The 26,786-nt window shown below is 39.5% G+C and overlaps 1 pseudogene; it reads left to right on the plus strand.

Annotated features, from left to right (window-relative positions):
• Nucleotides 1-26,786, plus strand: LOC133059248 (H-2 class II histocompatibility antigen, E-S beta chain-like; annotated as a pseudogene).

A 26,786-nucleotide genomic window follows, 5' to 3' on the forward strand; every position in this document is an offset into this window, starting at 1 on the left:
ATAAAATGTCTGTGCCTGTAGTTTACTTCTGTAGAGAAGTAGTGGACCAGAGACAGAGAAAATAGGAAGAAAGAAGATGTGAAAGATAAATTATGACATTGCAATTGGTTGGCAAGCAAAGAGATGAATAAACCTTGGTCCTGAACAAACTAACTTGGTTAGAAAAACAGTGCTTCACTGGGTCCAGATTCTTAAAAAATACAAGCTTCAGTGGGTCCAAAATTTTCAACAAATATAATGTCGGGTGCTGCGTGGGGCTGTGGGGCCGACGGCCTGACCGAGAGGCTGTCTCCTCTCAGAGCATTCGTGCACCAGTTTAAGGGCCTGTGTTACTTCACCAACTGGACTGAGCGGGTGCGGAGTGTGGTCAGATACGTCTCCAACCAGCGGGAGTCCGGGCGCTTCGACAGCGACGCGGGCGAGTGCCGCGCGGTGAGCGAGCTGGGGCGGCCTCAAGCCGAGCGCTGGAACAGCCAGAAGGACGTCCTGCAGCGGAGCGAGCCGAGGTGGACGCGGTGTGCAGACACACTACAGGGTTGGTGAGAGCTTCACCGTGCAGCGGGGAGGTGAGCGCGGGGTGGGCGGGGTGTGTGTGTGTGTGTGTGTGTGTGTGTGTGTGTGACAGAGAGAGAGAGTGGGAAAGAGAGATAATGGACAGATACAGAGATACTTGACTGAATCCGGGATGAGTGAATACAATGGGAACCACTAGAAATCAGGAGAGCCTGCTGCAGAGGAGACAGTGTGTGAATCTGTCAGTGACGGTGAGGGGCGACTGTGTGAGGTGTGCGCTGTGAGGTGAGGTGTGATAGAGTGTGTGCCTTCCGGGCAGTATCCTGGGGCCGAGAGGACTGGGAGGGGGGAGAGGTGTGAGGGGAGCCGTGCAGGAGGGAGGCTGCAGGCATCTTGGTGTCTGTGGGAGAGGTGAGGGGAGGAGAGGAAAGGCTGCCACAGGTGGGTGTTCAGAGGGGCCGACTTCTAGGTGTCTGTGTTGGCGGGAGGGTTTAGGGGAGGAGCGGTGGGGAAAGTAAAGGATTGGGAGCACGTGAGGAGAAGAGTCACAACCTGCTCTTGGCACCCACCCTCTTAATACTGACATCCCAGAAATGAGTGTGCAGGCATCTGTGTGCCAGAGTGTTTCATTGAGAAAAACATATCAGACTACTTTCTGAAAGGTGGGGAAAGGGAGCCTCTGTAGCTCCTCTGATCTTTCTGAGATTTCTTTTCTGTCTAAATCTTTTCCTTTTCCCCCTCTTTAGTCTGTGTATTTTTACATAGTTGAAATTATTGTGTAACCAACTTTTGAATTATAATTTTTTAACATACAGACATTACTATTTTTTATAATGCTAATACTATTAGGGTAGTTTCATATCATTTGTTTTTATAATTGTAAGAGTTTACCTCACAATCCCATTTATCAGATATCAGATCCTTTTTCAAAGACATATAGTGCCAAGTACTCAGTTTAAATTTTACATTTATTAAAACATTTGTATTTCTTTGATTTCTAAGATTCTTGAACAGCTCTCACATATTTATTGGCCTCTTGTTGTTACTGCTCTAGAAGTTATCTATTCTCTCTTATTTCTAGCATCCTGGTGTTTTTCTCAGTGATATGGGTTCTCTATCCAGAAAAATTAACACTATTGATGTTTGATTCATCCTTTTCTCAAGTGTGGTTTATATTTCTGACAGTTTACTATTTTCAGTGACAGAAATTTAAACATTTTGTTTAATGAAATATGCTGCAAACTTGTTAGGAATGATTTACCATCAATTTTAAACTTATCATTTTAGAATATTTAAAATTGTATTCCAAGTTTCTCCATTATTTTATTTTAAAATTGTATTTATTAAGGCTGATATTGTCAGAGATTGTCTCAGACACTAGACACACATACTAATGAGGCCCAGACCCTGCCCCTAACTCAAGTGTCAGCTTGAAAAGAAAGTGCATGCTAAGCTGCTTCAGTCATGTCCGACTCTTTGCAGCCCTACGGACAGTAGCCTTCCAGGCTCCTCTGTCCATGGGATTCTCCAGGCAAGAATACTGGAGTGGGTTGCCATGCCCTCCTCCAGGGGATCTTCCCAACCCAGGAATGGAACCCTCATCTTTTATGTCTCCTGCATTAGTAGGCAGGTTCTTTACCACCAGCTCCACCTGGGAAGCTCTTGAAAAGAGAGAAAATTATAAAGTGATAATAATTCCAATAGTAAATTCACTTGTTTTGCAAAGGAGAGGGATTGATCAGCAGAGTTTAATTACAAGAATTCTATTTTTTAAATTAATGACTTTTCTTCCTTCCTTCCTTCTCCTTCTGGACTCATGCTTTTTTTGGAATTCAGCTCAGAGTTAGAAATTCACCCGTGTCTTTCCATCTTGCCAGGGTAGAACCATTTCTCAGATGTTCTAAGGTGTGAGTGCCTGGAGACAGCTTTCCCCCAGGACTTCATCCTCTGTCTCCATACCTACCCCACTGCTTTTCCCTAATTTACCCACCCTGCTTTGAATCATAGTTCCTTCAAATTAAACAAGAATAATAAATAGCTGTGATCCAGTGAAGGCTAAATTCCAGTTACCACTCTACATACCTTGGGTGCATTAATCCTCACACAATGCAATAGGCCAGTGAATTGAGAGACAATGTGTTAGGACAAGGAATAGGGACTTTATTTAGAAAACCAGCAGCCCAAGAAGGTGGTGGACTGCTGGCATTCAAAGTATTGGTTAGCTGTGGAGCAGTAAACAGCCAAACCTGAGTTCAGTAACATTCATTGTGGTGGCGTGAGAAATTGGAAAGTAGATGAAATGAAGTGTTAGTTGCTCAATTGAGGACGACTCTTTGTGACCCCATGGGCTGTAGCTCACCAGGCTCCTCTGTCCATGGAATTCTCCAGGTAAGAATACTGGAGTGGATTGTCACTCCCTTCTTCAGAGGAAGTAGATAGAAGGCAGAAAAACATCTCTGTAGATTCATGCAAACAAATATAAGTAAAGAAATCAAAGGTGTAAGAAGCTAAAATGTTTTATATATAATTGACATGAATTTGACTACCTCCAATAACTACAGGGTATGTATTTCCTTAATTGTTACAAAGAATATCTACAAAATAAACCATATGCTATGGCCATAAAACAAGTTGCACAAAGGGTCACAGGAATAAAATCACATAGAATATATTCCCTGACAACAATCTTATTAAATTATAATTAATAACATTGAGAAAATAGCCAAACTTTTGGCAGTGAGGTAATACACTTCTAAATAATATATGGCTTATGAAAGAACAAATCAAATGAGAAATAAGAAAATATTTTAAAGAAATAGTAAAACAGGTTTTCAAGATTTGTGAAATGAAACCAAAACTGTTCCTAAAGAGAAATTTAGAGGTTTAAATGCTTAAGTTATAAAAGGAGAAATATTTAAAAATCAGAGATACAAAAGCTTAAGATAATCAGGAAAAATTGAATTTAATTTTAAAAGAAAATTAGAAATAATGTAGAAGTAAAAGTGGAAGAAAAAATAATGCAAGAGAGAAAATACAGTTGAAAATTGACATTTATTAAAAAAAAAAGAAATAACCAGAGTCAGATTTTTTTTTTTTTTTAATAAACCTGAAAGACTGATAAGGAAAAAAAAGAAAAATCCAAATAATGAACATTTGGAATTTAAAAGATGCCATTCTTACAGATTCTATAGGTATTAAAAAGATACCAAGAGGATATTATAAAGAATTTTGTGCCAGCAGATTTGCTATTTTAGGTGAAATTCATTGAAAGAGCAAATTTCACGATCTATTTCTGTATAACAAATCATGCCTTGAGGTCTATTCAATAAAGAGAGGACGATCATATTAATTTGTGCCCCATGACAGCAGTCCCCAGCCTTTCTGGCCCCAGGGACCAGTTTTGTGGAAGACAGTTTTTCCACGCATGAGGGCAGTGGGAAGGGGCTATGATTAAGGCGGTAAATCGAGTGATGGGGCATGCCAGACCAAGCAGCTTTGCTCACTAGCTGGCTGCTCACCTCCTGCTGTGTGGCCCAGATCCTAACAGGCCAGTGGTCCACAGTCTGGGGGTTGGAGACCCCTGCCCTATGAGATAAGTCTGAATTATCCAAGTTTCTGGTTTTGTTTCAGGGCAGATTTGTGCAGTCACCATTTCCAACACTTCTTGCTTAGGAAAGCTGTGGAGAATTTGACTACATCTCTTCAGTTTCCCAAGACATTTTATAGTTAGACTTCACCGATGATATCTTAACAGTGATTTACCGGAAATGGGCCACAAGTTTTCCCCAATATATCATGGCTTACTTCAGTGTTATCGAGACTATCAAGAATTTCACAACACACTTAGTGTGAATCTTCTTCTTATAGTGACTGTATCTTTAACAAAGAGGGACAATGAGAGGCACTCTTAGATGCCCATCTAGATAAACATTCTAGTGATTTGTCCATATAGGAGCATAACAAGGAGTTTATTTTGCAGAGCCTGAAAACACATGACTATAGAACTCTAGGGTGGGAAAAAGATCATGGTCAGACTGGAGATACTGCAATTATTGCAGTTAATAACAGCACTAGCACCGAAGGAGATGATGACAGTTAAAAGCAGCTAGTATTTCACTCCTGTTCCAGAAGGACATAAGCCAATTGCTATGTATTTTGCCCAGATGGCAGAATCAATTCCTATAGGACTGATTCTTTTTATCCTTCTGTGTTTTTCATAGTTCACAATTTTTAGAAGTAGTAAGTTTTCCTCACTTTTGGAGAAGTTTAATGCTTCTAATAGTTATTAGGTTATCTTTTGCTCTAGTTATTAGAAAACATTTTTTCCCCCTCTCTGGTTAACAATATAGCAAGGTCATTTCTTTAAATTAACTGAGCCATTGGTTCTTGTTTTAGCAATTGACTAGACTCCTCTGAAAGACTTTTCTTTAGGGTCAGGTCCCAAATTCTGAACTATAAATTCTGGCAGGGTATCTTTCTCACACAGTTCATCTTTAGATCTCTAGGTGGATGTTTAATAACATCAATTTTTATACACTTATCTTCCTGGTGTAACTTATGGAATAAACAAATGTCCAAATTATGGATGGTAGCAGTTATTAGTGAGGGCTATATACTCCTCCAACATTCTCAAAATTGCCCTACAATATTGAATGTAATATTCTCCTGGTTGCAAAGACACAACTTCCAATAGTACTTAACTCTCACTGCGGTCTGGGGACATAGGTTTTCCTCAAATTCAGGGTCAATAATGACGTTCACCTCTTCAAAAAGTTTTGAACTTTCCACATTACTAGAAATATATTTTTCCAAAGTAAGTGAGATACTGTTTCTGTTCTATTCCAAAAATTATACTCGTACTACATTATACTGGTAAGTCCTAACTAAGAGTTGAAAACAAAATTCGACATAGGAATTTGGAGTGCTCTCTTATCTTCAATTAGAAGGAGATTAGTAGGGAGCTGTGAGTATCATCACATAAGAGAAATGCAACTTTTTGTCATTTCCAGAGGAGACTAGCAATACTGATAATGGGAATATTTTGAACAAACTGTAACTGTACCATATCAGTTGCCATTGTTTAAAAACGTAGTCTGATGGATACATGTATCCATGAATTAAAGTGAGGAGAATGGTTTTGATCTACAGGCACTATTTTCTTCAGAAATTCAGTGTGAGGTGGTATGAGGTAATGGCTGAGCTTACAGGGTTTGGAGTCACCTATCTCTTTGCGACCCCATGGACTGTCAGTTCAGTTCAATTCAGTTCAGTCGCTCAGTTGTGTCCGACTCTTTGCGACCCCATGAATCACAGCACGCCAGGCCTCCCTGTCCATCACCAACTCCCAGAGTCTACTCAAACCCATGCCCATCGAGTTGGTGATGCCATCCAGCCATCTCATCCTCTGTCATCCCCTTTTCCTCCTGCCCCCAATCCCTCCCAGCATCAGAGTCTTTTCCAATGAGTCAACTCTTCACATGAGGTGGCCAAGTATTGGAGTTTCAGCTTCAGCATCAGTCCTTCCAATGAACACCCAGGACTGACCTCCTTTAGGATGGACTGGTTGGATCTCCTTGCAGTCCAAGGGACTCTCAAGAGTCTTCTCCAACACCACAGTTCAAAAGCATCAATTTTTCGGCACTCAGCTTTCTTCACGGTCCAACTCTTACATCCATACATGACCACTGGAAAAACCATAGCCTTGACCAGACAGACCTTTGTTGGCAAAGTAATGTCTCTGCTTTTTAATATGCCATCTAGGTTGGTCATAACTTTCCTACAAGGAGTAAGCGTCTTTTAATTTCATGGCTGCAATCACCATCTGCAGTGATTTTGGAGCCCCCAAAATAAAGTCTGACACTGTTTCCCCTGTCTCCCCATCTATTTCCCATGAAGTGATGGGCTATAGTCCTAGGAATTCTCCAGGCCAGAATACTGAAGTGGGTAGCCTTTCCCTTCTCCAGGGGATCTTTCCAAATCAGAGATCGAACCCAGGTCTCCTGCATTGCAGGCGGATTCTTTACCTGCTGAGCCACAAGGGAAGCCCACAACTTACTGTAACTTGGCTCAATGAGGAGTGCACCATTCATTTAGCTTTGTATCCTTGCAAAGGCTGTTTAACCTCCAACAACCATTTTATTCTTACCTATGTATTTTGAGAAGAGTACTTAAATCACTGAGATGACATGAGAATTAAATTTTAAAAATGTGTAAAATGCCATTGTGAATTCTGTATACAAAAGTCTCAAATATTGCTCAATACATTTTAGGAATTCTAATTGTAGCATGGAGGGTACTCTGTCACTAGACATATTAAGGCACATAAAGGAGGCTTTCTTATCAGAACTGGGGTGGAGTGTAAATTAACACAGAACTTTATTTTTATTATTTTTTTTATTAGTTGGAGGCTAATTGCTTTACAATATTGTCATGGTTTTTGCCATACATTGACATGAATCAGCCATGGGTGTACATTTGTTCCCCTTCCCGATCCCCCCTCCCACTTCCCTCTCCATCCCATCCCTCTGGGTCTTCCCAGTGCACCAGCCCTGAGCACTTGTCTCATGCATCCCACCTGGGCTGGTGATCTGTTTCACCCGTGATAGTATACTTGTTTCAATGCTATTCTCTCAGAACATCCCACCCTCGCCTTCTCCCACAGAGTCCAAAAGCTGGTTCTGTACATCTGTGTCTCCTTTTCTGTTTTGCATATAGGGTTATCGTTACCATCTTTTTAAATTCCATATATATGCGTTAGTATACTGTATTGGTGTTTATCTTTTTTGCTTACTTCACTCTGTATAATGGGCTCCAGTTTCATCCATCTCATTAGAACTGATTCAAACGAATTCCTTTTAATGGCCGAGTAATATCCCATTGTGAATATGTACCATATCTTCCTTATCCATTCATCTGCTGATGGGCATCTAGGTTGCTTCCATGTCCTGGCTATTATAAACAGTGCTGCGATGAACATTGGGGTGCACGTGTCTCTTTCAGATCTATTTTCCTCAGTGTGTATGCCCAGGAGTGGGATTGCTATGTTATATGGCAGTTCTATTTCCAATTTTTTAAGGAATCTCCACACTGTTCTCCATGGTGGCTGTACTAGTTTGCATTCCCACCAACAGTGTAAGGGGGTTCCCTTTTCTCCACACCCTCTCCAGCATTTATTGCTTGTAGACTTTTGGATAGCAGCCATCCTGGCATGTAATGGTATGTCGTTGTGGTTTTGATTTGCATTTCTCTGATAATGAGTGATGTTGAGCATCTTTTCATGTGTTTGTTAGCCATCTGTATGTCTTCTTTGGAGAAATATCTGTTTAGTTCTTTGGCCCATTTTTTGATTGGGTCATTTATTTTTCTGGAATTGAGTTGCAAGAGCTGCTTGTATATTTTTGAGATTAATACTTTGTCTGTTGCTTCATTTGCTATTATTTTCTCCTAATCTGAGGGCTGTCTTTTCACCTTGCTTATAGTTTCCTTTGTTGTGCAAAAGCTTTTAAGTTTAATTAGGTTCCATTTGTTTATTTTTGCTTTTATTTCCAATATTCTGGGAGGTGGGTCATAGAGGATCCTGCTGTGATTTATGTCGGAGAGTAACACAGAACTTTAAACAGGGAGTTGTACTTTAAAGTTCATTCTGCATCTGAGAGATTGCATTTATATTTACATAAAGTGTAATAAACCTAAAAGTACTAAAAGTAGAATTATATTGTTTAAAATTATATTACTATCATAAAGGCTGTAACATAGTTTTTCAATAGCATTCTGTTTTATTTTAAATTGAAGTATAGTTGATATACAATATTATATGATACAGGTATGCAACATAGTAATTCACAGTTTTTAAAGGTTATACTCCATTTATAGACATTATAAAATATTAGCTCCATTCCTCTCTTGTACAATATATCCTTGTAGCTCATTTATTCTGTATGTAACAGTTTGTACCTCTTAACCCCCTTCCCTTTGTTGCCCCTTCTCATTTCCCTCTTCCCACTGGTAGCCACTAGTTTGTTCTCTGTATCTGTGAGTCTGCTTTTTTGCTGTATTTCCTAGTTTGTTTTGGGCTTCCCAGGTGGCACTAGTGGTAAAGAACCCACCTGCCAACGCAGGTAGACATAAGAGATACAGGTTCGATCCCTGGGTTGGGAAGATTCCATGGAGGAGGGCATGGCAACCTACTCCAGTATTCTTGCCTGGAGAATCCCGGGGATAGAGGAGCCTGGCAGGTTGTAGTCCATAGGACTGCACAGAGTTGGACACGACTGAAGCGACTTAGCATACAAGCACACACTAGTTTGTTTTAGTTTTTAAATTCCTCATAGAAGAGCTATCATACAATATTTGTCTTTCTCTCCCTGACTTCACTTAGTATAACACCACACCAATTCCATCCCTGTTGCTGCAAATGGCAAAATTTCATTATTTCCTTGGCTATATATATCACATTTTCTTTATCCATTCATCTGTTGATTGACGCTAAACTTGCCTCCATACCTTGGCAATTATAGTTAATGCTGCGTGAATCTCTTTGAATTAGTGTTTTCTTTTCTTTTTAGATACATAGCCAGGAATGGAATTGCTGGGTTCTATTCTTAGTTTTATGAAAAACCTCCATGAAATCTTCCACAGTGGCTGTACCAGTTCACATTCCCACCAACAGTGTATGAGTGTTCCCTTTTCTCTCCATCCTCTCCAACACGAGTTCTTTTTGATGATAGCCATTCCTACAGGTGTGAGATTATATTTCATTGTGGTCTTAATTTGCGTTTCTTTGATGATCAATGATGTTGAATATTTTACATGCGCCTGCTGGCCATCTGTATGTCTTCTTTAGAAAAATATGTATTCAGGTCTTTTGCTCATTTTCAAATCAGGTTGTTTGGTTTTTTTATTTAATTTTGAGTTTTGTGAGCTGTTTATATATTTTGGATATTAATTCATTGTCATTCATGCTATTAGCAAATATTATTTACCATTCAGTCTTTTCATTTTGTGAATAGTTTCCTTTACTGTGCAAAAACTTTTATGTTTAATTAGGTCCCATCTGTTTATTTTTGCTTTTATTCCCTTTGCTTTAGGAGACAGATACATAAAGTTCTGCTATGATCTATGTCAAAGAATGTTCTGCCTATGTTTTTGTCAAGAACTTATATGGTTTTTGGTCTTACATTTAAGCCTTAATCCATTTTGAGTTTATTTTTGTGTATGGTGTTAGAGAATATTCTGACTTCATTTTTTTACATGTAGCAGCCCAGTTTAACCAGCACTAATTATTGAAGAGACTGTCTTTTCTTCATTGTATATTTTTGTCTCCTTTCATAGTGTTCTATTTCTTGAACACGCCATGATAAATTTAATAGCAAGGTCTTCTCATCTCTTTCCTTAGGATAAAGCACAAGAGGAGATGTATTTAGGGGACATATTTCCAGTATAATGAGGAAATCATAATGAGCACTGGGAGTATAAGATTGAACACATTTTCATACAAATAATAATTATGTTAAAACTGAGTTATTGTGCCAAAGATTGACTTTAAGTCCTTTATCAATTCTTCAGTTCCCTGCATATTTTGATTTGGACAGTTGGCCTTTTCACACTGTTAGATTGTGCACTCTACAAAGGTATCTTTAATACCTTCTAGTCCACAGAGATTGTCTCTTTTAAGCTTCTTTCTCTATGTGTTTTCTGGAGGTGTCACTAAAGTCAATGACAGCATCAGGAGACATATTTGAAAAACCTTTTCACTCAGGTTGAATTATTGACTAAACTTTCTTTAGTTTATTGAGACATCTTAAGCTGTTAGGAGGGACAGGCTGCTGTCTAATCAACAGTTATAATTCTGTCGTATCATCAGTTACCAGGAGATGCTGCTCCTTGAGGAGTCCACAGAATCACTGCACTTTTCAGTACTGAAGCAACAGTGCCTTCATTTGAACTGTAGAGGGTAAGTAATTTTCCCAAATCTGTAAGACTAAGTTGCAGTGCAACAAAGGACTGATTAAAGGTTTCCTAACTTGCAATAATTTTCTATTCACCACCTCAACTTCTAAACACATCTACACATGCATTTGTCAAAATAGCTCTTTCTCCAAATGCAGAGGAAAGAAACAATCCTAAAAGTCAAACCTGTGTATGTTAATAATTCACTGGTCAGCATACAGATGGCTCACAACAGGGGCCCAATTAAAATGTTTCATATGTGACTGGACAAACCTTTGAAGCAGTAGATGAAAACAATCCTTTTAAGGGAGGAAATTGTAAAGTTTCAGAAGAGGACTCTCATACTAATTCTCTGATCAGCAACTGATGATGCTTCTCATCTCTGGTGCTGATTGGTTCTCCAGCACTGAGATCACCCAATCCAGGAACACAGATATGAGCCCTTTGTTGGTATCACTTGGAATGTGGGTGGAGGAGGGCTCATGTCTTTACTGAGTGAGACTTCCCTGCTCCTCTACACCTTGTCTTTCTCCAGCATGATGTGACTGTGTTTCCCCAGAGGTTCCTAGATGGCAGCTCTGACAGTGATACTGATGGTGATGAACCCATCAGCAGGCCCAAGCCAGGGACACCCCACATAAGTGCCTATCTTGCAAGGGGGTGAGCTACCCTGGGATGGGGGAAAGAATGGAGCTAGCTTTGTCACTGTGTTCAGGCCATGTCCCTTAAAATTGTGACATATTCTTCATACATATATATAGTGGCTAAGTTGGGTCTGAATAATTGGTAACATTTCTGATGTTCATATGTAACATTAGTGTGCCTTATGGTATATTTCAATATATAGGGGAAATTTTAATTCATTTCACCTTTATTATTTGAAATTTTTCATAAAGATTTACATTATGTACTAGACATGATGGCTATGTGTTGAGGAACATGAATTCTTCTCTGGAGTTTATTATCAAGTTGAGCTTTGGTTGCCAAATAAAATATAGGGCCGTCAGTTATATTTAAATTTGAATTTCAAATAAACAACAAATAATTTATCCAGAATCTTTAATTGGGCACACTGTATTTTTATTTGCTAAATGACACATAGCCGAGGGATGATTACTATATAGACAGAACATGACTGTGGACTAACATTGTTAACTACAACCATGTAGGTTGATACATACAAGCTACAGTGAGCAGCAACTTCACACTTTATTTTTTGACTTCTTGTCTGTCAAGTAGGACCTCAGAGGATTTGTGAATGGTAAGACATAGATGGTCTGATCCAGGTTCCTCTCCTCCCTACAATCATACCTAAGGGTCAGAGATTAGGAAGGTCTGTTCAGTTTTGGTAAACTGTCTAATTGAGAATGTCATCTTTTCTTAGTTTCTCCCCTTCTGAGGGAACTTGATTACAGAAGTGAGAGTTCTGTATCTGGCTAAGGCTGTCAATTTGATATCTACTAGTATTATTGACAGCAGGGAATCAAAAGTTAGAAAGTGAGTTAGTTTGGGCCATTGTACTGGATGAAATGGCTATGGCTGAAATTTGCTACTAAATATAAGTAATGGCTCAGTGGAATGAAAATCAAGAAGGATGATGATGTGAGGAATAAATTAACATGGCTTAGTGACTGATTGGGGTTTCCAGGTGGCACTAGTGGTGAGGAGACTTAAGAGGTGTGGGACTGACCCCTGGATGGGGAAGATCCCCTGGAGGAAGGCGTGGCAACCCACCTTGGTATTCTTGCCTGGAGAATCCTATGGACAGAGGAACCTGGCAGGCAGTCCATGGTGTGGCAAAGAGATGGACACAACTGAAGCAACTTAGCACACATGCACTGACTTGTTGACAAGGCAAAGAAATCAGTAAACCTTCCTTTCAAACAAATGCAGTAACAAATGTGCTAGAAAAATAGCTTTGCACTGGGTCCAGATTTTTAAAAAACATATTTCATGTAACATCAATGTTTTTAACAGATATAGTATTCCATTTGAAATGCAATTCTCAGCACACCATCATTAACAGTGTTTTTCTTTTTTAATCATTGATTTCTCAGATGGTTTACCTCATGATTCTTATCCAGAGGCAGTACATCCGTTTCATCTCCTTCCTTTGCCAAAGCAACTTTAGGCAATATCTGGAGCTATTTTTTATTGTCACAACTGGGGGATTGTTCTGATATCTAGTGTGTAGAAGCCAGAGATGCAGGAAAACAGACTAAAATGTATAAAACATCACATTCACAACAAAGAATTACCTGATCCAAAAATGTCAGCAGTGTTGAAGTTAAAAACATTGGATTACACTGTGTTGTATATAAAAAGTCTGGACCCACACTTTTACTCACCTTTCAGTTCAGTTCCTTGTGGTTTACTTTACCATGTTTTTACCAAAAAACCTAGGCAGTTGTATACATTCACCATTTTCTTGAACTTGTTCAATCAATGCAAGTTCAGTTCAGTTCAGTTCAGTCGCTCAGTCATGTCTGACTTTTTGTGACCCCATGGACTGCAACACACCAGGCTTCCCTGTCCATCACCAACTTCCAGAACTTGCTCAAACTCTTGTCCAAAAGTCGGTGATGCCATCCAACCATCTTATCCTCTGTCGTCCCCTTCTCCTCCTGCCTTCAATCTTACCCAGCATCAGGGTCTTTTCCAATGAGTCAGTTCTTCGTATCAGGTGGTCAAAGTGTTGGAGCTTCAGCTTCAGCATCAGTCCTTCCAATGAATATTCAGGACTGATTTCCTTTAGGATGGGCTGATTGGATCTCCTCACAGTCCAAGGGACTCTCAAGAGTCTTCTCCAGCACCACAGTTCAAAAGCATCAATTCTTCTGTGCTCAGCTTTCTTTATGGTCCAACTCTCACATCCATATATGACTACTGGATAAACCATAGCTTTGACTAGACAGACTTTGTTGGCAAAGTAATGCCTCTGCTTTTTAATAAGCTGTCTAGGTTGGTCATAGCTTTCTTCCAAGGAGTGTCTTTTAATTTAATGGCTGTATCACCACCTGCAATGATTTTGGAGCCCAAGAAAATACAGTCTGTCACTGTTTCCCCATCGATTTGCCTTGAAGTAATGGGAACAGATGCCATGACCTTAGTTTTTTGAATGTTGAGTTTTAAGCCAGCCTTTTCACTCTCCTCTTTCACTTTCATCAAGAGGCTCTTTAGTTCCTCTTTGCTTTCTGCCATAAGGGTGGCGTCATCTGCATATCTGAGTTTATTGATATTTCTCCCGGAAATCTTGATTCCAGCTTGTGCTTCATCCAGCCCAGTGTTTCTCATGATGTACTCTGCATGTAAATTAATTAAGCAGGGTGATAATATACAGCCTTGACATACTCTTTTCCCTATTTGGAACTAGTCTGTTGTTCCATGTCCATTTCTAACTGTCGCTTCTTGACCTGCATACAGATTTCTCAGGAGGCAGGTCAGGTGGTCTGGTATTCCCAACTCTTGAAGAATTTTCCACAGCTTGTTGTGATCCACACAGTCAAAGACATTGGCATAGTCTATAAAGCAGAAGTAGATGTTTTTCTGGAACTCTCTGCATTTTTATTTTTTACTTTATGCAATGTTTTTCAATATTGCAAGAGTTCTTCACAGTCTGTTAACTTTCAACAACTTGCTTTTGTAAGTCATAAGTATTAGTGACTGCACAAATTTTTCAGTAAAATGCTTCAATCTTCTGTGGTATTTGTATATTCTATGTTATTGAAAGGGCTTCCCAGGTGGCTCAATGGTAAAGAATCTGTCTGCCATGCAGGAGACACAAGTTCGATCCCTGTGTCAGGAAGATCCCCTGGAGAATAAAATAGCAACCCACTCCAGTATTTTCACCTGGGAAATATGGACAGAGGACGGTTTGTGGGCTACAGTCCATGGGGTCACAAAAGACTCAGGCACGACTTAGTGGCTAATCCACATATTGAAATTGCTAAATTTTTTCATTTATTCATCTTAATCACAGGGTTATTCTTTAACTCTGTTTTGACATTTTCACAGTTCAATTAAACAGAAAGATAAAACAAAAATATATACATATATATGATATAAAGGTATATTTATGCATGTGTGTGTCAGTAACTCAGTTGGGTCCAACTCTTTGTGACCCCATGGACTGCAGCCTGCCAGGCTCCTCTGTCCATGGAATTATCCAGGCAGGAATACTAGAGTGGGTAGCTTTTTGCTTCTCCAGAGGATCTTTGCAACCCAGGGGTGAACCTATGTCTCCTGTATTGCAGGCAAATTCTTTACCATCTGAGCCATCAGGGAAATCCTGAATATATGCATACATATATGTATGATGTTTAAAAATATTGAAAATATAGAAGCACATATGATGATAAGAACTGAGACACATCTAACCTTCTCAGGTCAGATCTTCCAAATGGATTTTTGCACCAATTTAAAAAAAATCTGGTTTTCTGAATTTTTTGATTTAAAAATGTTGTTGTGGGATTGTGGACCTGTATTGTGATGTTGCTTTTAATATCCTCAAAACTCTTCAGTAGTTTCTCTTTATTGATTCTGTAAAGCCAAAATCCTAACACACCCAGCTCCCTGTGATTTCTCATCTTTACTCTCCTTCCTCTCATTCTCAGTGCTCCAGTGAACTGTTTTCTTGTCATTTCTTGAACTGATGAAGAAATTCATCAATTATTTCATATTTTGGTTCATTGTATTATTTTATCTAAAATGTGACTCCTTTTCCCCCAAACTGAGATTCATACCCACTCTTCCTCTAGCTCATATCCACTTAACCTTTCATATCACATCATCGCATCTTCCTTTAGAGATTACTTCTTTGGCACCCTAATGTAATTTAGATCATCCTGTAATTCTCTGTTATAGATTTTCACATTTCTCTTTTGACATTTCTCACTCTCATTTAAATCCTTGTATGGTTGAATTTTTTCCATCACTTTTACTAAATATTGAGCTTCTTTGGATTCCTAAGGGGCAGCACAGGCCTGAAGCTCACCAGTAAAGAAGTAAGTACTCTGGAGGAAGAGCTAAAGAACTTGTCGGGGTGAGAGGAAGGAGTCATGAGTGTCTTTCTTGTCGGGGCTTCAGGGAAGAGTGGTGATGGGGAAAATCCTGGTCCAGCTCAGGCTCGAAGGGCTCTAGTCAACCAGTGAAGCCACTTGGAGACCTGAGGGGTCTCCTCTGCCCACCTTCGCCTCCCTCCACTGTAGGCAGATAAAAGAAGAACCCGTGGTAGTTGAGGGGCGGTAGTTGAGGGGTGCCTGTGGAGCCAAAGAGGGAGTCCTCGTGGCCCTCCTGCGCTTGGGCAGCCCTCATTGGTGGCCATCACATCAGTTCCTTCCTGGAAGCCCAACAGGGTGACCAGATCCTTCTGTTCCCACAGCACATTTAATGGTGCAGGGCAAGTCCGAGTATCATTTCTCCACCCAGACTGAGCAGGTGTGGTTCTTGGCCAGATACTTCTATAATTAGAAGGAGTTGGCGCATTTTCACAGCAACGACGTGGGTGAGTTCAGGGCAGTGACCAAGCTGGGCAGGCTCTTCGCTGAGAGTTGGAATCACCAGAAGGACTTCGTGGAGTGGACGTGGGCTGTGGTGGACACGTTCTGCAGACACAACTACTGGCTTGGTGAGAGCTTCACGGTGCAGCGGCAAGGTGAGTGTAGGGGTGGGCAACCAGGGGACTGGGGGCAGTGTGTGTGTGTGTGTGTGTGAGAGAGAGAGAGAGAGAGAGAGAGACAAAGAGACAGAGAGACTGAGTCCCAGTGAATGTGTTGTATTATGAGCAAGTATGCTTAAGGAGGGTTCCTGTGAGAGCATGTTGCCTGGAGAAATGAAACTTGGCTTGCCCTGCACCATGAAATGCTCTGTGGGAACAGAAGGATCTGGTCACCCTGGTGGGCTCCCAGGAAGGAACTGACGTGATGGCCACCAATGAGGGCTGCCCAAATGCAGGAGGGCCACTAGGACTGCCTCATTGGCTCCACAGGCACCCCTCAACTCCCATGGGTTCTTCTTTCATCTGCCTGTGCGACTTAGTCAGTTATTGTGAAAGGAAAGAGACAGTGTGTGTGGTGGGGGGAGTACCCTGGAATCTGGGAGGACCAAGAGGGTGTGTGTGTGGGGGGGGAGGGATGAAGAAGGGAGACTCCAGGCATCCTTGATGGTCCTTGTGGGAGAAAATAGGTGCAGGAGGGGAGTCAACACTGGTGGGTGGGTGGTTAGAGATGTGGGAGGGGACTTCAAGGTGTCTGTGGTTGGGGGGAGAGTTTGGGGGAGGAGAGGTGAGGAATGTTCAAGGATTGGGAGCATGTGAGGAGAGTCACAACTTGCTCTAGGTACACACCTTCTTAATACTGACCCCCCAGAAATAAGTGTGCAGGAGTCTGCGTGCAGAAGCATTTCATTGACAAAGAGCTAGCAGACTAATTCTTGAGAGATGGGGAACTTCCGAAGCACTTCTGATTATTCTAAGGCTTTGTTTGTGTCTAAGTTTCTTGCTTTTTTGGTTTTCTTTATATGTACTTTTACATAGTTGAAATGCTTATGAAACCAGCTTTCTGAATTATGTTGATAACTTTGCCACTTAACACACTGTTACTTTTTTCTATAATGAATGCTAGTAGTATTTGTGTGGTTACATATTATTTATTTTTACAGTGGTAAAATATACATTAAATTCCCTTTTGTTAGATATTTCTTTCATTATTGCCAAATACTTAGTTTAAAATTTACTTTTTAAAATTTTTAATTAAAAATTTTTTGTTTCCAAGGTTCTTGAACATTTCTCACATATTTATTGGCTAATTGTTATTACTGTCTTAAGAATTACCTATTGTCTCTTATCTCTATGGTCCTAGTATTTTCCTCTGTGATTTTATGGGTTCTCTATGTGTTAAGATGATTTTCTCCAGTTTGTGGGTTATATTTTGATTCAGTCAATTATTTTCAATTTTAGAAATTTAAATATTTTAATTTAATGTAATAGACTGAGAAAATGTTAGTAATGGTTTACCATTGATCTTAAATCTACTATTTTTGTGAAACTGTAAAAATGTTTTTCGCCAGGTTTCTCCTTCTTCTGTTGTTGTTCTTCTTTTTTTTGTAAACTGTGTTTATTGTGGCTGGTGGAGTTAAGAATGAGGCATTAAGACCATGTCTCAGTGAATTCCAAACCCTGCCCTAAACTGAGATGTTCTAAAGTGTGAGTGCCTGGACATGGCTTTCCCAGGATTTCATATTCTGTCTCTACACTTACCCTACTAATCTTTCCTAAGTTATCCACACTACTTTGAACCATGTTTTCTCTCTAATGAAACAAAAATAATATATAGCTAACACATATTGAAGGCTAAATTCCAGTTGTGGCTTAACATACTTTAGGTGCAGTCATCCTCAGATAACCTTCAGAGATCACTTGGTATTATTAACCTCCTTGGTAGGTCATAAAGCTGAGGCACAGAGAATGTGAATATTACACGAGGATCAATCAGTAAGAGAGAGAGCTTGGAACTGAACCCAGGCAGCATGGCTACAGAAGTTGTGCTATTAATGAATACACAGTTGCTTTGCAAAAAATTGTAAACACTTCAATTGAATAATGAATAAATGGTTCTTTGGATAAAGAAACCCACAAATTTCCTCCACATCTCTCTAATGGGTTCATGCTGTAAGGATTAAAGACAAGGCTCATGGCACTAACTGCAGTTTAGTCACATGGCCAGCTCTAGCGAGGCCTGTCCAAGTCTGCAATCTGGATCACCAGACTAAGTGAAGAAAGGCAGCCAGTCAGGGAGACTTACTCTGTCTCCTTCACTTAGTCCCTCTGCTTTTTCTCTCCTAGCGGAGCCTACAGTGACCGTGCATCCTGCAAAGACCCAGCCCCTGCAGCACCACAGCCTCCTGGTCTGCTCTGTGAATGGTTTCTATCTGGGCCACGTTGAAGTCCGGTGGTTCTGGAACGGCCACGAAGAGGAGGCTGGAGTGAGCTCCACAGGTCTGATCCAGAATGGAGACTGGACCTTCCAGACCGTGGTGATGCTTGAAACAGTTCCTCAGAGTGGAGAGGTCTACACTTGCCAAGTGGATCACCCCATTCAGATGAGCTCTATCACAGTGGAATGGAGTGAGAAGCGTTCTGATCTCATAAGTTCCTCACCCACCATGGAGGGGGCTTGCTTACCTCTGAGTGTCAGATTCTCCTTGCTCCACACCATATTTTTTTATTTGCTTCATGCTCTTCTCTTTCTTAGCACAAATTGTTGGGGAGTAGCTCTGTGGTATCTTGTGACAGAAACCCTCTGATATTTTACAGATACGCTTTGATAGTTTCTATCAATACCTATACCTGCTGGTGAGACAGTTCTTCTGGCAGGCAGAGAAAAGGTGTCCCTGCCCTGAGTCTCCATGATATCACAGTTTATGGTCACCCCATGGCCCAAGGCATCAGTTCCCTTTGTTGGGCTGGGCTTGTACATCTAATGCTGTTGTTCTGGGTTCACTGTTATTTGAGAAGGAGTACATCCTCTACAATGTAGGGACCTTCTTGATATGAGAGGAGTCCAGTCTCAGTGCTGCCTTTTATTAGCTCTGTCATGCTAGGCAAGCTACTTAACATCTTTGAGTCCCAGGCTCCACATCCATGAAATGTTGAAGTCATAGCTTTATGTCAGGGTTGTGATGTTTAAATGAGTTCAATGCCTTAACCTCATAGCTACTGTGTGTGATTTTTAATCTCTTTTTCATAATGACCAAGTATTCTAATTCTTCTAGGCAACCTTCTTCTCCCATCCTCAAAGCTTAGGGAAGTTGGATTGGATAGAGATCACCAAAACTGACTTCTTTTCTAGAGGCATGATCTGACTCTGCTCAGAGCAAGATGATGAGTGGAGTCAGGGGCTTTGTTCTGGGTCTTCTCTTCCTTGGGATCAGGCTGTTGACATACTTTAGGAATCAGAAAGGTAAGGAACCTGTTGGCAGCTGATACTTTTGAGTGAAGAAATTTGGCTTTGCTCAGTTAGTTCTCTGTATATCAATGGTCTCATGTAAAGCCTTTCCTTCCCCTGTGTGTATGCCTGCTAAATCACTTCAGTCATATCCGACCCTGTGATCCCATGGACTGTAGCCTGCCAGTCTCCTCTGTTCATAGGATCCTCCAGGCAAGAATACTGGAGTGGGTTGCCATGCCCTCCTCTAGGGGATTTTCCCCACCCAAGGATCGAACCCACTTCTCTTATTTTGTCTCCTGCATTGGCAGGCAGGTTCTTTACCACTAGATCTACCTGGGAAGCCCCTATTGACCTCAATTTCTTGAAAGTCTAGGATTCAATAGGTCTTGGAAACTTAGAAACTTATGTATGAAACACAAGAAATTATGGCATTTAGAGATAAGAAAAGGTTAGCATGCATGGTGATTTAGGGTAGAGACCCTGGGACAGAGGGACACTAAGGCTGATGAAATCACATTCCATTTGTGAGAGGAAAGCTTAATGCTCTTGATGTCTACTCTCCTGTCTGGCCTTCCAGGTTGGCCACATGTGATGTGGGCTGTGGTGTTAGAGAAATCTTAGAAGACTGATCTGGGTCTGGGGACATTGTGTTTTGGAGACTGACTTTCCTCCATTTATTATAAATATATCTCTTCTCTTCTCTTTCCCAAAACACTGTGGACTTCAGCCAACAGGTAATGCTCTTTAATTCTCTTTTAAACTAATATTTACTCTCTCCATAACAGATGGTAGGGGTAACAAGAGTGGAAAGAGAAATAATGGAAAAGATTTTGAATCAGACTTCTGATCAGGCAGTTAATACTAAAGCTTCTTCTCTCCACTAAACAGGAAGGACTGTGCTCTAAGGTAGCTTTGGCTCAGGAAGATATAAGAATTTGCTTTCCTTTTTAATATAATGCTTTAACTTGATGTCCTGAAAGAGCATGAGTGCACGCGCATGCGCGTGCACACGCACACACACACACACACACACACACACACACACACACACACACACACAAAGCCTGCGTGCAGAGTTAGATCTGAAAACAACCCTCTTCACTGTCTTTTGCAGGACTCCTAAGCTGAAGTGAAGATGGCAATGCTCAAGCAAAAACCCTCTACCAGCTTCTTTGCAGCATGAAAAGGTTTCCTGATTAGATTTTACTCTTCTTCAGAGAGTGCTTTCTTAGGATCTGGTTTGCTCCTAGTCCAGTGACCCTGTTGAAAATGTTCTCCTTGATGGCTTCTTCAGTCCCCAGTCTTAACCTGGAAGTTCTTAAATTGAAGGCAACACCTTATCTTCATTTTTCCTAGCTCCTTTTTCTTTTCAGCTTTTTCTGCTTTCTGTGTATCTGAACTCTTCTTCTGCCAACATTACTTTAAAATGTCTTTATCAATAAATATGGAGTGAAAATCTTCTGCTTCACAAAGCATCAGGGAGTAAAATGTAGAAGGAAAAATGTAAAGAAAGAGTTCATTGCAACCTAATGATGTTTTTATTTATCTTCTGGTAGTTTGGTCACATTTGAAAGGTTCTTTGCTTTATATACTGTCCACCTGCAATGCAGGAGACCTGGGTTTGATTCCTGGGTTGGGAAGATCCCCTGGAGAAGGGAAAGGCTACCCACTGGCCTGGAGAATTTTGCACGGACTGTACAGTCCGTGGGGTCGCAAAGAGTTGGACATGACTGAGCGACTTCCGTTTCGTTTTCGTTAGTTTTTACTTATGTTTTCTACATTCTGCGATTAGGTATGTTTCTCCTGAGCCAAGAGAAAGTCCTTTATGAACCCATTTCACTGTGGTCTCCTGCATCTTTGTGTTCTCAAAGACAAACACAGACATTCCTTTACACCATGGAATACACAAAGTGAAACTGTTAGTCGTTCAGTTGTGCCTGACTCTGTGCAACCCCATGGACTGTAGCCCGCCAGGCTTCTCTGTCCATGGAATTCTCCAGGCAAGAATATTGGAGTGGGTTGCCATTTCCTTCTTCAGGGGATCTTCCCAACCCAGGGATAGAACCCACACCTCCTGGCTTGTAGGCTAATTCTTTACTGCCTGAACCACCAGGGAACAGAAAGGGAACAACAAATATAAGAAATGCAGATACCCTGTATGGATATGCTACCCTCAGAATTTTAAAAATCTTTCTCTTTTGTCTCTTTTTAAAATTTTTTAAAAGAAAGTTTCGAAATCTGAAGACTTTTTGAGCTCCTTTTTTAGTAGACTAATCATGGGCTTCAACATATCAATCATTTTCTGTCAAGTATAAACTAGCAACAGGCTGACTTTTTGGCTGGGATTACCTCCTTCCCCATAAAAATATCTCAAGCTGTAAGACAAAAGCCACAACTCTAGTGGAAAAGATGAATCTGGGAGCCCTTCAGATTGTGTGATAAGCTTATTGTCTGTCACAGGAAAATCCTATATGGACCCATCTTTGCAGAAATCGGAGCCAATGCTGGGAAATAAAGAATATATGAATACAGTAGTGTACATTCCAACAATGAAATGCTGGGTAGCCTGCCTAACAATGAGACTACCTTACTGCAGAGTAGTTTCCCAAATTTGTTTGTAGTCGGATTGAAGAGAATTATAGAATATACACCTTCCTATTTAATAATAAAGAGGGGAAGAATAGAAATATATAGCTATATGCATTCATTTTCTCTCTTTCTCTCGTTCGTCTATCTATCCATCCACCCATCTACTGTCTACTTACATTTGTACATAAAAACAATGGAATTTTTTAAAAAACTTATACCTACAGGGATAAATGAGGGAATAGCAGGAAGGGGACAGAGAAGAAAACTGGACTTTTCTGTATGTATCTTATTTCATATTTTAAGTTGAACTGCCCTTGTCTTGCAAATCTCTACAAATCAGAAATGTAAATATAGACCACAATAACTTGAGACTGAGCCAATCAGGGAGAACCTGAAATCAAAGGAAAAAAAGGGAGAGGAGGTCTTTTTAAACTGAAACCCTGGGAAGGCTACCTCACCTAAAGTCTAATTCATAGTCTCCTTAAAGGTTTATCCAGGAGAAACACAAATCTTAAGTCTTTTCTGCAAATAATAAAGCTTTAGTCATCAGAGCCAATAAACAAATAAATAAAATTTTACAAGTATATGATTAGAAAGATCTTAGAAAAGTAAATCAATATTTTTTTGACCCTTGAATAAATCATTGTGGAACTATAATTGTAAGTCAGTATATAGTTCTAAATTCCATATATTTGAATAATATTAAGGAGTTGGATAGCTTTCAGAGAAAGGTAACTTAATTGGTTAAAGTGAAAGTGTTAGTCACTCAGTTGTGTCCAACTCTTTGTGACCCCATGGTCTGTCCCTGAAAATCTCTAGGCAAGAATACTGAAGTGGGTTACCTTTCCCTTATTCAGGGGATCGTCTTGACCCAGGGATCACACCCAGGTCTCCTGCATTGTAGGCAGATTCTTTATTGTCTGAGCTACCAGGTATTGTTTGAGAAGATGGTTAAGTCCTGCTATTGTATTCTATCAAAGGAGTCATTTCCAAATGTAAATCAAATCTATATACTAGATAATAGATTTAGCAGTTCATTTCAAAGTAATAATCATTTGAAGCAATTTCTCCACAGTCAGGGACAACTATTATTTTATTTTCAAGAAAAGGTTATTTTATGCATATATTAATTATACAGCTTTTATGTGAAATAGGATATTGTTCTGTAGGAGTTTGATAAGCTGATAATAATATCTCCAATATACATTCAGTTAGGATAAATTCTGTTTAATCTCAAGGTTGCAACTTTATTCTCATGTTGTTCTCTGAGAAGAAATGAGTAATTATTTTATTTAATACCTTTGCTATGAAATTATAATGTAGAATTAAAGTGTATGGCGTGAACATTTCACTGAAGATGATTTTTGCTACTAGTAAAAGAAAATCCAATCAACTTTATTTTTCTTTATTATCTCACATAACATATTTGAGGTAAGGAATCTCCAGAGGTGGTTAATTTATCCCCAATAATCTTAAATAAAGTGGGAAAAGAGAATTGCTTCTTCTCCTGCACTTTTATAAGGAGCAACTGAGTTTTTCCTAGAGTGTTTCCAGTAGACCCACTTCACCATGTACTGGGAGGACCCTGGATCACAATGGCAGCTCAGACAAAACTGTGATTTACCACTTATCATGTGACCCTGTCTCCCCTGATACATATGGAAGAGCAGGAGCAAAGCCATTTTAATTAGAAAGAAAAGAACGGTAGAAGGGGTAGGGGAGAATGATTTTAGGGTAAGAAAACTATAATATCTGGCTGTATTAGAGTATATTTTTAAATTATTTCCTCATGAAAGATAATAGATTCTTTTTTCTCATTTTTAGTTTATTTAAGATGATAGATTCTTAAAAGACAACATCAATTCAAAGTTTTTTTTAACACTGAATATTAAATTCCAGCCATACTCAACCCCCCAACTCCAAAAGCAAAAGGGTTATTATTTGTTTGTTTTAGAACTTAATATACTGATTCTTATCTTTATGAGGAAAGATATATTTCCCAGAGAAATTTTTGAAAAAAGACACATAATGAGAAGTGACTCGCTTTGTTGTTGTTGTTTGGTTGCTTAAGTCGTGTCTGACTCTTTAGCGACCTCATAGACGGTAGCCTGCCAGCTCCTCTGTCCATGAGACCTCCAAGGCAAGAATACTGGAGTGGGTTGCTATTTCCTCCTCCAGGATTCTTCTCTACCCAGGGATCAAGTCCATGTCTCCTGCATTGGCAGGTAGATTATTTACTGCAGAGCCACCTGGGAAACATGATTAGCTTTATGAGATGCTAAAATATACTATATATCTATAGTAAGATGTACCTTCTTTTGCATTGTTTCATTATTCATTATAAACACCAGTAATAGAGTCCAGATGATACCACTGACCAACTGAGGTTTAGTTTAGTACAGAGAGTTTCAAGTTGTTGGTAATATGTATCCCGAGCTCATTCCTTTCAACAAAATGGTTCCCTGATAAATAAAAATTGAGAAAGCAAAAAAAAAAAAAGAGAGAGAGAATGTAAAAATTAATAAAATAATGGTTATTATTATTTCCTTAAGGAGTACGTCAAGGCTGTATATTGTCACCCTGCTTCTTAACTTATATGCAGAGTTCATCATGAGAAATGCTGGGCCGGATGAAGCACAAGCTGAAATCAAGGTTGCCAGGGGAAATATCAATAACCTCAGATATGCAGATGACACCACCTCATGGCAGAAAGTGAAGAAGAACTAAAAGCCTCTTGATGAAAGTGAAAGAGGAGAGTGAAGAAGTTGGCTTAAAGCTCAACATTCAAAAAACTAAGATCATGGCATCTGGTCCCATCACTTCATGGCAAATAGATGGGGAAACAGTGAAAACAGTGGCAGACTTTATTCTCTTGGGCTCCAAAATCACTGCAGATGGTGACTGCAGCCATGAAATTAAAAGATGCTTCCTCCCTGGAAGGAAAGTTATGACCAACACAGACAGCATATTAAAAAATCAGAGACATTACTTTGCCAACAAAGGTCCATCTAGTCAAGGCTATGGTTTTTCCAGTAGTCATGTATGGATGTGACAGTTGGACTATAAAGAAAGCTGAGCACTGAAGAATTGATGCTTTTGAACTGTGGTGTTGGGGAGACTCTTGAGAGTCCCTTGGACAGCAAGGAGATCCAACCAGCCCATCCTAAAGGAAATCAGTCCTGAATATTCATTGGAAGGACTGATGTTGAAGCTGAAACTCCAATACTTTGGCCACGTGATGTGAAGAGCTGACTCATTTGAAAAGACCTTAATGCTGGGAAAGATTGATGGCAGGAGGAAAAGGGGATGACAGAGGATGAGATGGTTGGATGGCATCACTGACTCAATGGACATGGGTTTGGGTGGACTCCGGGAGTTAGTGATGGACAGGGAGGCCTGGCGTGCTGCAGTCCATGGGGTCGCAAAGAGTTGGACATGACTGAGTGACTGAACTGAACTGAACTTAATCTCATTGTCATAATTCTATTTGAAGATGCAAAATCTTTATAGTTCCTGATGGGTAGCTGCTGCGAATGTATAATATTACAACTACTTTGAAAGACACTTGGGCAGTTTCTTAAAAAGTTAAAAGCTATATTTGCCATATGATTGAGCAGTTCTCCTTGGAATAGCCTCAAGAGATATGAAAATATATGTCCTCACAGATAAACATGTGCAAAAATTCATAGCCATATTACTCATAATCATCAAAACAGGAAACAATCCAAATATCCATCAGTTAGTGAGTGGATAAACAAAATGTGCCACATTCATTCAATGGAATAATTCAGCCATGAAGGAGACTAAATTATGTGAAATGGCAGTATTTAGAAGAAATGATGATACATATTACAAAACAGATGAGCTTAAACAATACTGTACTAAGCGAAATAAGCCAGACACAAAAATCTATATGTCACATAATTCCGTTTATGTGAAGCATCTGGAAAAAGATAAATTTATAGACACAGAAATCTGATGAGGGAGGTATAGGGCTTTAAATATTTACTCTTACAATCTCCAACTGTGTATTTTCATCATTTATATAAGTCCCTTGATTTTTCCCAATAGTGTGTTCCAATTTTCAGTATAGAGGCCTTATTTATCTTTTTGATATATTTATTACTAGATACCTGCTACTCTTGGTTACTATTGAGAATGGTATCATCATCTTGACTTTGATTTTGATTTATTTCTGGTAAAGCAGAATATAATTGGTTTTATGTATCCAGATATATTGTTAGTAATTAATTTATAAAATTGTCTATTATTTTTATGATCAAGATAATGGTAATTTTAATTCCTTTGCCACATCTTTGTATCTTTTATTTTTATTTTTTGGCATTTTTTATTGTCTAACAACTCTAGTACTCTAGATATCATGGGGAAATTTTAAAATATTTCACCATTGAGTCTGATATGTGCAGTGGGGTAGCTATCCTTTCTTAGACTGAAAAAAATTGCTCTTTAGTTCTAGTTTTTAATACTAGAGTAAAAATTAAATGCAAGTGTTGAATTCTGTCAATTGATATTTTGCAATTTAATCAAGATGGTCATATGTCTTTTCTCCTTCTTTCAGTTAATATAGTGATTTACATTAATTTTCAATTGTTAAAGCAACCTTCATTCCTGGAATAGGCTCCATATGACATTGATACATTTTGCTTTTTATATAGCACCTGATTTAATTTGTTAATATTTTCTTAAAGTTTGACATCTATGTTTATAAGAATGATGAGTCTGTAAATTTCTTTTTGTTTAGGGTCCTTGCCAGTTTTTGTTATAAAGACT

Source organism: Dama dama, chromosome 7 (genome assembly GCF_033118175.1).
Source record: "Dama dama isolate Ldn47 chromosome 7, ASM3311817v1, whole genome shotgun sequence".
In the NCBI taxonomy this organism is placed as follows: domain Eukaryota; kingdom Metazoa; phylum Chordata; class Mammalia; order Artiodactyla; family Cervidae; genus Dama; species Dama dama.